Consider the following 12012-nt stretch of genomic DNA (forward strand, 5'->3'; position numbering starts at 1 on the left):
GAATATCAACGATGCCCAGTTCCTAAGGCAATATTTAACTCCATTTGCCATCATCGGTGAGCCATAGTTTTATCCGTGGTACCCAGTTATTCAGAAGGAGAAGCCCCCTGTAAGCAACGTGGGATTTGGCTGGCTCTTTATTAAAAAAATATTTATTTTTTTATAGCCCAACACGGGTCTCCATCTCAGCCCCCATGAAATCATGACCTGAGCCAAAACCAAGAGCCAGACATTTCACTGACTAAGCCACCTACGCACCCCTGGCTGGCCCAGATCTCATTTCTCTCCATGTAGGGGAATATGTAGCCATCTGAAGATATGAAAATTAATTTCATCTAGATTCACGTTTTATATTTACTCAAGTTTGAACTCATAAAAAGTTTATTGATATGATTTAGGATGTGAAGAACTAAAATACATTCCAAATATTGATCAAAATACGGTGTAGAGAACTTTCTATCAAAATCATTGTTATGCATATTCCCTCTCTGTAAAATCCTGTTCCTCCTCAAAAGCACACCCTCCAGTTGGTGAATTCTTCAGCTGATTTACTTTGCAAGGTGCCAAACATGAAGATAAATTATAGTAACTAGTGCAGCCAACTAGAAGGCAGAGATATAAATGTACAAACAAGACATTTCTGTTGGAGTCTCAGGCATCCAGGAGGCTCATAATCTTCATACAAATATATAAAATGTTTTCATGAGCTTTTTTCATTTGAATCCATTCTTTCTCTTCAGTTCTTCACATCAAGCCTGCAAAAAGAAAAAGAAAAAGAAAAGGAAGCATTAGTTTTGATTTCATGAGATATATTTAGGGATAGCTTGAAAATCAGTATGATAGGTGAAAGTCAAAATTGAAGACCTCATTTTCACTTGGAAACTTCATCTCTTGTTTCTGTGAATGTAACATGAACTCTGAGTAGGTATAACCATCAGCTTGGGCTCTACTGATCGAAGTAATTCCAAACTAAATCAGGATGGCTTCCTTCTGAGAGAATTAGAGTATAATGTTAACCTTATGGTTATGACTTGCAAGACCTTTGGTGCTTGTGGTAAATTTGCAGTCATGGCTCGAGTTCTCTCTCTACCCCTTCCTGTATCCATCCCCATTGCCATATAACTTTTTAGTTTCCTACTGTCGTAGATAGGGTATAAATTCCTTGTGTCTGAGTTTGGCCGTGAGACTTGCTTCAGCCAACAGGATGAGGCAGAAGTGATGGTTTGCCAGTTCTGACCCTGGACCTCCAGAGGTGTCACATGTGTTTGCTAACTCTCTTGCACAAATGCCATTGGCCTGCCTGCTGATCCAGGAAAAGGATGAGAAACATGTGCAGCTGAGCCACCCCAGCTCATCTGCCCCAACCAAGCCCCATCTAGCACAGAGCCCCCAGCTGACACCCATGCGCGAGTGAGCCCAGCCTAAATCAGCTGAGCCATGAACATACGATCCAGGGTAATAAATGGCTTTGTTCTAAGCCATTGGATTGGGGCGGGGGGGGGGGGATGTTGTTTATGCTCCACTGGCTAATGGGTATGGTGCCATTTCTTTCAAAGTCTCTTGGAATGCAAAGATCACTTGACATTATTTACACGTTTGTTTTCCATTATTCCTGGGTGTCATTCCTTGTATCCTTTACTTATGTGAACAGGTTGAACCTTTTCTAACAACTGGAATGCTCACATTTTTTTATTGTCAGTGGCTGGAGAAATAAAACTACACAAACAAAGATCCCTGGCTGCCGGGGCAGACACTAGAGCTGGGGGGTCTCTCCATATCCGTTCTCAACTACCTTTACCCTTGTCTTTCTCTACTACAAAGACTAGTGACCAAACACTCTACCTCCTGGTATCTCTTCAAAGTAGGGGTAGCCATGGGACACAGTCATGGCTAGGGAGCCCCGAGGAGAGTTTAGTAGCCGAGGTCTTTTAGAAAGCCTTGCTTTCCTGTGTTTTTTTTCTTAGAGCCCGTTGTGTCATTGAACAGTTACAGCATTGCTGCTACACAGTTTCTGTTGATATGGACACACCTCATTTTCTTGTGCTTCGCTTTATCACACTTTGCAGATACTGCATTTTTTTACAAACTCAAGGGTTGTAGCAACCCTGTGTCGAGCAGATACGTTGGCGTCGTTTGCCCAACAGCATCTGCTCACTTTGTGTCTCTGCCACATTTTGGAAATTCCCACAGTAGTCCAGACGTTCTCATCATTATATTCGTTAGGGCGATCTGTGATCAATGATGTTTGATGTTACTATTGTAATTGTTTCGGGGTGCTGTGTACCGTGCCCATGGAAGGGGGCAAACTTAACAAATGCTGTGTGCCTTCTGACTGCTCCACCAACCAGTCCTCCCCCTGTCTCGCTCACCTTGGTCCTCCCTATTCCCTGAGACATAACCCGATGGAAATCAGGCCAGTTAATAACCTTGCAGTGGCCTCTAACTGTTCGAGATAAAGGAAAAGTCCTTTGTTGCAGGAGACTTCACTCTCGTCTTATTTTAAGAAGTGAGGGGCGCCTGGGTGGCTCAGTGGGTTAAAGCCTCTGCCTTTGGCTCAGGTCGTGATCTCAGGGTCCTGGGATCGAGCCCCGCATCGGGCTCTCTGCTCGGCAGGGAGCCTGCTTCCCCCTGTCTCTCTGCCTACTTGTGATCTCTCTCTCTCTCTCTGTAGCAAATGAATAAAATCTTAAAAAAAAAAAGAAAAAGAAGAAGTGGCCACACCACCCCAACTTTCAACCCGCAACCCCCTGATCTGTCAGCAGCCATCCACACCAAGGCAAGACCCTCCACCAGCAAAAGGAGTACAACTTGCTGAAAGCTCGGATGATGGTTAGCAGTTTCGTAGCAATAATGTATTTTATTTAAGACATGTACATTAGTTTTTTTCGACCTAATGCTAGTCCACACTTAATGAACTGCAAAATAGTGTAAACATGACTTTTATAAGTCATGTTTTGGGAAACCAAAAAAGTTCATTTCAGTCACTTGATTGCAATGGTCTGGAACCAAAGCCACAGTGTCTCCAAAGTATGCCTGTACTCATGGCTGAGATGAAATACAGAGAGGTCAAAAAGCAAAGGAAGTGGGCTCCAAGTCTCACAGCTGGACGCAAAGACAAGCTGGCATTTGAACTCAGGTGTTTTGACTCTGGGGCTTTTTCCACACCTCTAACAGGGAAGTTTTGGATGGTACGCAAACCAGAGGCAAAGAGATGGAAAGATTAATAATTATACAGCTGAAAACATTACCAACAGCAGTCAGCACAGTCTCTCATATTTCTTTAGCATTTTTTTTTTTTAGAAACTCAGTTTTTGGTCCATGCCAGTCACCAAGAAGAAGCAAGATACCAATTCCTTCCCAGTGCAGGACCTCTGGCTGAACTGCATTTTGTTGACCAGCTACTTCGCAGCCTCATCCGGGCCTTCCGGCTGGTTTGTATCTGATCACTGTCCCTTGTGCACCCCACACTCTGGGTTTGCTGGACACCTACTGCTTCTGTAACATGAGAAGAGCCCTCAGGCCTCTCCCTCTGTGCTTATAACTTTGGACTAGAGTCCCCTGGCCCCTGGCCCCTGACCATGACTCTCCACATAACACGCTGCGTGGTAATTATCTGTCCTAGGTTTCCTCTCTGTCCTCTCTTGTCTTTTCTACATAGCTGTCCTGCCACAAAGCTGTCACCTCCGGGAGCGTGTGGACATGTCCTATTCATTTCCACATCCCACTGCCTATCACAGCACCTGGCCCACAGCAGGGTCCTGAGGACTGACGAGCAGGACCACCGGGGACGTGAGAACAGGAGGAGAACTGGACTTGCAGTTACAACCAAAGCCACATTCATCGACATGAGGCAGCAGGAATGAGCGAGAGACCACACAGGTACCCCAGGAGTGTTGATTTGATGTGCTGGGTCACCGTGGTGCTGTCACATCCGCCCTGGGCCCTGACTCCAGCCCCACCATGGGACGCTCAAGCCATCTGACTGCTGTGGTGACTCTGCTAGGTGACATATGGCCAGTCCCTCTGGCTTAGTGAGAGACCCACAACAATCTGCACTAAAAGCTGAGACATATCTTCGGCTTCTCTGAGCAGCATGGAGGGAGTGATGAGTCATAGCAAATTGTCACTGACGCATCTTCTGTGAGGTGTGATTTCTCTCCCAGAAGTGTCCAGGCTGTGAAGTGCCATCTGCAACCCAGAAATGGGAGCCATTTCTGCGACAGGCTTGATCTGGACTTTGACCACCACATATATGTCCCCGGCGGATGAAATTATGGCCAGACCGAGACGTATAGGATGAATCATTTACCATGATCCTTCAGGGACCTCATGACTGGGGTCAGCTTGTGGGCCTCTGATTTTGGGACAGTTTTGGAAACACAGGGAAATGTTGACCCAGTCTTCTCAGATCTTCGTCGCCACTGTAAGAGGGCCAGATGGTTTAGAAAAATAAATGCATGGAATTCTTTATGCAACACACTTCCCAGGGGAACTGTGCTCTTTCCCCTTCACTTGTCGTGCCCACAAGCCAGGGGAAGCATGTGGAAGCTGGTGGAAGAGGGGGCCCCTGTGCCCAAACCACTGGCCTGTGCTTCATATGGGGGTGGAGAAACCGCTGATGGTGTCAGTTCTGACCACCTAATGCGTGCCGCTTGACCCAGTTACTTCATTTAATCTACAGTGTGAACTCTGTTCTCCCTTCTAGAAGGAGCCAGGCAGGAGGCAGTTGATGGGACAGTCGAGTCATGGCATTTGTCCTTCTGCAGATGACCCTGCCCCCCCCCAGCTTTCCTTCTCCCTCCTGGGTCACAGTGGAATCCAAGAGGACCCAGCAACCCTGGACACAGGACACTGCATATGGCTCTGGTCACATATGGTCCTTCCAGCCCTGCGAAGTCCCCAAAGGACCAGAGACTCCATCCTTGACCTTGTGGGACTAGTGTATTCTCAGAATACCTGTCAGTTACCAGAATACCAGAATGCAGGAATTTGGAGAATTGGGGTCAGGGTTCAATTTTACAAATGGGAACAATGGGAAAGGATCCAGAGTGAAAATTGCTCATGCCGCAAAGCACACTTGTTTGTCAGGTTGTTGGAATACAAGTGTGTTGGGCGGCATCCCGGGCCACGCCGCTTTGCTGCCTAGACAGCAGCTGTCAGCTCCTGGGCTGTGTCCTGCTCTCCTGTAGGGACTTTTGTAAGAGCGATGGGGGCTGTCCGGCACCCTGCTGAAAAGCCACTCTCCAGATATCCCACGCACCTTTTGTGCCCAAATCAAAAAGACACGGGCCCCACTTCTAGTGTACACTTGGGAAGGACACACTTTGGTTGGTACAGGGCGATATACCACATGTCTCCCCGGTGTCACCCTAAGTCCAGGCTGAGGAGCATGTGATGTTTACGCCTTGCCATGACCCATTTATAGCTGTGTTAGTCATAGTGACCACGGTCCCTCATACATCATTTATGAAACAGAGTCCACTCAACACTTGTCTGCATTTAGTCCTTTAACCAGACACTTGGGGACTGTGCAGTGATTACTTCCTCCTAGGGGGTGCTAAATCAGAGAGCCATAAACACAGTGACACTCAAAAGTCGTCAAGAGAAAGGGTGTACCTCATACTCTGTCTGATTCCATATGCAATCAATGGCTGACCATGCCCCCGGCGCCAACTGGTGGAAGCTTTTGAATTGGTTAGAGGGCGTCGGTAGGGTCCTCTGAGTGGATACAGAACGTTCACACACAGTGGCCCCTGTCGATACCCGCGTGGAGAGGAAGGCGGCACAAGCTACACCCGGGGCCCTCTGGAACCTCCCGGGCCAGGGTCAGGGAAGCAGGAGGAAATGCACCGCTTGGAATTTCATTCAGGTTAACTCCAAACCCGGAATTCTCTTTGATCCCAAGCAGCCACTCATAAGGTAAAAGAAAAAAAACTTGAAGTAAAAACTTTAAAAAAGTTTTTCTTAAACCATGAAGCATCCACCCAAATTGGCTTTTGTCCATCATGAAGCCTTTGGTGGAGAAAGCGAAAACTGAAAGGTTTCTACCAATAACTAGTAAAAGCAGGGAAGATGAGAAAAACCACAAACAGCAGGATTTTTTTTTTTAAACAAAATTCTGCACCTAAAATCCAGATTCAAACAGTGTTCTGTGCTGGACATGGAGAATTTAAGGAAAGAAAAGGGAAAATGTGTGTCCAGGTCAAATCTCAGTAAAACAAGTTCAGAAGGTTTTGGGTTTGGTTTTGTTTTGTTTTGTTTTGTTTTGTTTTGTTTTTTGTTAATCCTATTGTATTGAGAACTTGTTGTACTGGATAATCAAGCCAGAGTTGACAGCCGGCAACATTGAGCTTGTTTGGGGAGATTTTAGCAGAGAAAGGGGCCACTGAGACCAGTCACCACTGGCAGCCCCTGGTTTTGTGGTCAGTTTCTCTCCATCCAGCAGAGCGCAGACCTCCCTGTTTCTAAGGGGGACAGTGACTTACTGGAGAAACACTGACCCAAGAATTCCCATGCAAAACAGAGCTCACCAGCACCAACGGTAGGCAAAGTGATAAAACGAATGGAGTAGACTGGTATCCTATCCAAGAGATTCTCAGAGGTTCCAAAGATGGCGACCCCCTTCTGTGTTGTTTAGGCCTGAGCATTCAAGGCCTAGAGATAATGGTGCTTGCATCAGAAATATCCAACATCCTCTTTAGAAACATCTGGCAACAGATCTATGGCAGTCACAAGTTCTGGAACATCAAATGGTAAACCAATTACTTGACATAAGGTTAACAGAACCAATAAAATAAATCTGCTGCTCTCTGTCTCTCTCTTCTAAGGTGTCCTGTAGAACACATTGCCACGGAGATAACCTTAGAGCTGACTGACCTTTTTCGTTTGGTTTTGCAGTAACTGATGATGGTACCAAGAGGTCCAAGGACTCAGTATTCAAATAATAACCTAGCATTTGATGTTCTGTCAGGCAAAGATAGAACTACAAAGCTTTAAAACTTTTTGAAGATGAGCAGAACTAGAATTGTAATATTGCTCCTCATTTTAGAAATTAGGAAATTAAAATCCAGAGAGTTTGAATCACTGGTCCAAAATCACACAAACTCGTTAATGGCTGGTCCAGGATTAAAAAGCCTGCCTGGAGCTCTTTCCCCAATGCTAAAACTCTTTTTCAAAAACTCATATAAAATGGGCACAAGTCATCTGATGTATTGACAGTATTCGAGACACTTTGCAGGAACAACTGATACAAAGAAATACATCTGTGATGTATCAATTATTAGACTTAAACATTCTTATACTTGTTCTAATGAACACCAAAATTCAACTTAAAAGATATTTCTTGCCTTCTCAGAATTTAGCAGTATTTCTTTTTTAATATTTCTTTGTCGAGTAAATGCACAAATCTTAAGGGAACAGCCTGATGGATTTTTCTCTATGTATGTGTGTATATAGCATGTATGACTTTTATTTGTACATAGCTTTTCAACACTACTGTATCTGCCAGCATATCCTCAAGGGTTGGTTGGTTTGTTGGTTTATTTGAGAAATACTAGTTCCAAGAGACAATGAAACAAGTTTCACTTTTGAAAGAAAAGGAAGGGAAGAGGAAAAAAAAATAAAAAAACAACTTTCCATGGTTAGATAAATGGAAAAAGACTGGGCTAAAAAAGATAAAGCATTTTCTAAGTTTTAGGGCTGCTCAGAGCTTTATTTTCTTTCATTTTTTAATTTAAATTCTAGTTAGTTAACATACAGTGCAATATTAGTTTCAGGAGTAGAATTCAGTGATTTATCACTTACATACAACATCCAGTGCTCATCACAAGTGTCGTCTTTAATCCCCATCACCCATCTAGCCTAGCCCATTCCCCACCCCTCTCCTTCCAGCAACCCTTGGTTTGTTTTCTATGATTAAGAGTCCGTATGGCTTGTTTCACTCTCTCCTGTTGTTCCCCTTTCCCATAGGTCCATCTATTTTTTTCTTAAACTCCACATATGAGTGAGATCAAATTGTATGCCTTTCTCTGACTGACTTATTTCCCTTAGCATAATACACCCTAGCTCCATCCGCATCATTGCAAATGGCAAGATTTAATTCTTTTTGATGGCTGCATAGTATCCCATTGTAGATATACACCACACCTTCTTTATGCATTCATCAGTCAATAGACATTTGGGCTTTCTCCATAGATTGGCTATTGTTGTTGATAATGCTGCTATCGACATCAGGGTGCATGTACCCCTTTGAATCTGTATTTTTGTATCTTTTGGGTAAATACTGAGTAGTGAAATTGCTGGATTGTAGAGTAGCTCTATTTTTAACTTTTTGAGGAACCTCCATCCTGTTCTCCAGAGTGGGTGCACCAGTTTGCATTCCCACCAACAGTGTAAGAGGGTTCCCCTCTCTCCGCATCCTGGCCAACACCTGTTATTTCTTGTGTTGTTGATTTTAGCCATCCTGACTGGTGTGAGGTGGTATCTCATCATGGTTTGGATTTGTATTTCCCTAAAGATCAGTGATATTGAGCATCTTGTCATGTGTCTGTTAGCCATCTGGATGTCTTTGGAAAAGTGTCTCTTCATGTCTTCTGCCTATTTCTTAACTGGGTTATTTGGTTTGGGGGTGTTGAGTTTAATAAGTTTAGATTTTGGATACTAACCAGATTGCTTTGAGTAGTATAGATGTTTTAAAAATGTTTGTTCTTCCAACCCGTGAGCATGGAACGCTTTTCCATTTCTTTGTGTCATGTTCAATTTCTTCCGTAAGTGTTCTAGAGTTTACAGAGTACATACAGATTTTGTACCCTCAGAGCTTTAAATATGACAGATGTATATTGTGTGTTTTGGGTGGTGGGGATGACACCATGTAGTGTTTTCAAAATTGACTTTATTACTGAATCGTTCTTCTGGTTTTCTAATGTTTGTATTCTTTTTTCAATAATCATTCATTAATTCACAAATAGTGTCTGTAGCATTTCAGCAAGTGGACACCCTAGAGTTTACTTAATCGTAATCCTATTAATGGGCATTTGGGTTTTTAATCAGTTTTGCTATCATAAATGAACAAAGCTTTTTCCACATGAACATTTTCTTTAGGATAGCTTCCATCAAGGCCTAACTGGGCTGGGGGAGATAGAAATTTGTCACGGCTGGAACTTTCTCCATTTACTAAGTCCCATACCCTCATTGTGTAGGCTAGCGGGGTGCCTCCTATACAGAAGACACTCAATATCTATGGAGGGAATAAGCATCTGTTTCATGATCATTTTCCCACTCCTCTTGGTGAATATTATAAGAGGAAAACTGGTAACTCTTTTTTCATGGAGCATCCCTTTGATTACTAGTGAGGCTGCACATTTTCTCATGCTTCTCTAATTATAAATCCACTTTTGTGAATTGTGAGTTCATTTCCTTTATCTGTTTATCTATTAAGGTGTTAATGTTTTGCTTCCCAACTTTCATGGGCTCTTTATATAACTGCACATTTCATGCAAAACAATTTTCTTTATAGAGCTTGCTGCTTAACGTTTGGATTTTTTTCAAGTACAGACATTTTTTTAAATTAGTAAGATTTTGAGGGATGATTCTGCTGGCTCTTCTTTAATTAAAGTTTTTAATTTTTTTTTATTTGAGTGTAGTTGCCACACGATGTCACATTAGCTTCAGGTGTACAACATATATGATCGGACAAGTCTATCCATTATGCTATGCTCACCACAAGTGTAGCTCCCGTCCGCCACCAGACAGCGCTGACAGTATCACTGACTATACAGCTTTTACTTCTTTAAGAAGTTAGCCGGGGAAGGTTAAACCAGTGCCTTCATTTTCTTTCCCCCAACTTATTCCAGCCATGATTTTAAGTTAGTTACAGCCAGACCCTACCTTTTGAAACCATCATCAAAGGACTTGAATTCTATCATCTTAAAAGGGGTAAGAGGTCAAAAAAGAAGGATATTCATGGGAAGGAAAGAAGCATCACTTTGGAGATGTAAGGTCACATTTATAGGCTTTTGGAAATCACTCCCAAATCTGTAGGGCAGGTTGTTTTTAAACTACCCAGAACAAGAAGCATAAACTTGGCTGCAAGTTAGAATCTCATGGAGAGTTTTTTTTAAAAATCCCAAGGCCCCGGCTGCCCCCAGACCAACGACGTCAGTCTCTGAGGTCATGAGCAGTATTCTTTAAAGTTCCCCAAGGCCTCTGATGCTCAGGCAGGGTTGAGAACCACTGGCCTAGAAGGGCTTCTCAGACTTTAATGTCCATAGGAAGCACCCAAGGATCTAGTTAAACTGCAGATTCTGAACCAGGAGCTCTGGGGTGGGGCCTCAGTTGTGTATTTCTAGCAGCCTTCCGAGAGATGCCATTACTTTTGGTCAAAGTGGACTACACTTTGAGAACCCAGGGTCTAGAAGAGTCATTCTCAATGTGTGGCGTGGTGTTTTGCCCCCTCCCATGGGCATGTAGCAATATGTAGAGACATTCTTGGTTCTGATGTCCAGGAGGAGGAGGCGCCCCTGGCATGTGGTGGGTAGAGGCCAGGGATGCTCTAATTATCCTCCAGGGCCTGGAAAACCCCCACCCGGAAGAGTCATCCCACCCAAATGTGAATATTGCTGAGGTTGAGAAATGCTTCTGTGAAAGAAAATGATCCCAAACCTGAGCTGGGACAGCTGGGTGCTCTGGTGTGATGAGTCGTCCCTTCTGGTGCATTTCTGATAAAACATAAGAATGATTTTCTGATCAACTTTAATTAGATTAAGAGCCCCTCCTGGGAAATTAGATTTACCTACCTCACTAAATTAGCCTTGTGACAGGGTTTAATGACCACTCCTACCTGGTCTAACACGGTTATCTAAACACATTCTTTCCTATTACTAGCCTTTTGAAGCCTCTTTAAGCAACTTTGTTTTTGTTTGTTTTATTGAAGTTTGGTTGACACCCGGTGTTACATTAGTTTCAGGTGGGCAGCATAGTGTTTCAGCAAGTCTCTATGCGATGCTGTGCTCACAGGTGTAGCTAGCGTCTGTCACCGTGCAATGCCTACAGTACCACTGATTCTGTTCCCTGGGCTGTACCTTCATCCCCGTGACTTATGCAGCTCATGACTGGAAGCCTGTATCTCCCCCTCCCCCTGTTTAAACAACTTTGAAATAAAGCTTTGACATGTACTTGCAATCAATTCATCAGAGAAGTGGTCCACACCCTTTTGCCTTGCCAGCCTCCAAAACGCTTCCCAGGTGGGACCCTGTTTAAATGCTCAGCTAATGTTTACTGAGTACCTACTGTGGAGACATTTTAGCATAGACTCTACCTTCAGATCCCGGCTCTCCTGCTTCCTAGTTGTGTCTTCTTGGGCAGGTGTTCTTTTGAAGTTCAGAAAACTAATAGTATCAAGTGTATAGGGTTGTCAGGAGCATAACTTATTAAAGCATTTAGCAGAGTGCCTCCCATGTAGCAAAAGAAGAAAAAAACGCTTACAAGTCCCACAAAAAAGCTTCTAAGTCAACACATCCCTTCCTCCCCTTTGCCTTCCAAGCAAGATTCAGTCTTTGTCATCTTGGCTTGAAGCTCGTTGTGGTGCCGATGGTTGGTGGAGGTCGGAGTGGCTGGAGTGGAGAATTGAAACAAGTGACCTGAGTCAAAATTACAGAAAAAAGAACAGCTGGGGCAGTCAGTGGATAATTGGGTTTCAGGAAAATAATGAAGGGATAGTTGGGCTAAGAGGTCTGAAGGGTGAAGGGATCTTGGGCTGATCACGAATCAAGTCGAGACTTTTGGGGTAGTTCTACTGTGTGTTTTACAATGTAAATCCTGCTTAGATGAAATCTGCATTCATTTTTGAGGCCATTTTTGGCAACCAATTTATGCTTCTTTCAGATGTGGCTTGGGGCTTAGATGTGCTTAAATGGTCTTAAGGTGGACACCAAAATGCCTGGCTTTAATTTGGTTACATCATACGTGAGAAAATGTATTAGACACTGTGGCTACCCTAGGGGACACGTTATCCCC

General features: G+C 43.7%; 1 protein-coding gene across 1 annotated transcript in view; it reads right to left on the bottom strand.

Annotated features, from left to right (window-relative positions):
• Positions 1 to 369: 369 nt before the first annotated feature.
• SMPX (small muscle protein X-linked) overlaps positions 370 to 12012 on the bottom strand; it is a 53792-nt gene continuing 42149 nt past the window's right edge. The window contains exon 5 of the mRNA XM_045995769.1: positions 370 to 755. The gene's annotated coding sequence lies outside the window, so the exon portion shown is untranslated. The remainder of the gene's footprint in view (positions 756 to 12012) is intronic.

Source organism: Meles meles, chromosome X (genome assembly GCF_922984935.1).
Source record: "Meles meles chromosome X, mMelMel3.1 paternal haplotype, whole genome shotgun sequence".
NCBI classification, from domain to species: domain Eukaryota; kingdom Metazoa; phylum Chordata; class Mammalia; order Carnivora; family Mustelidae; genus Meles; species Meles meles.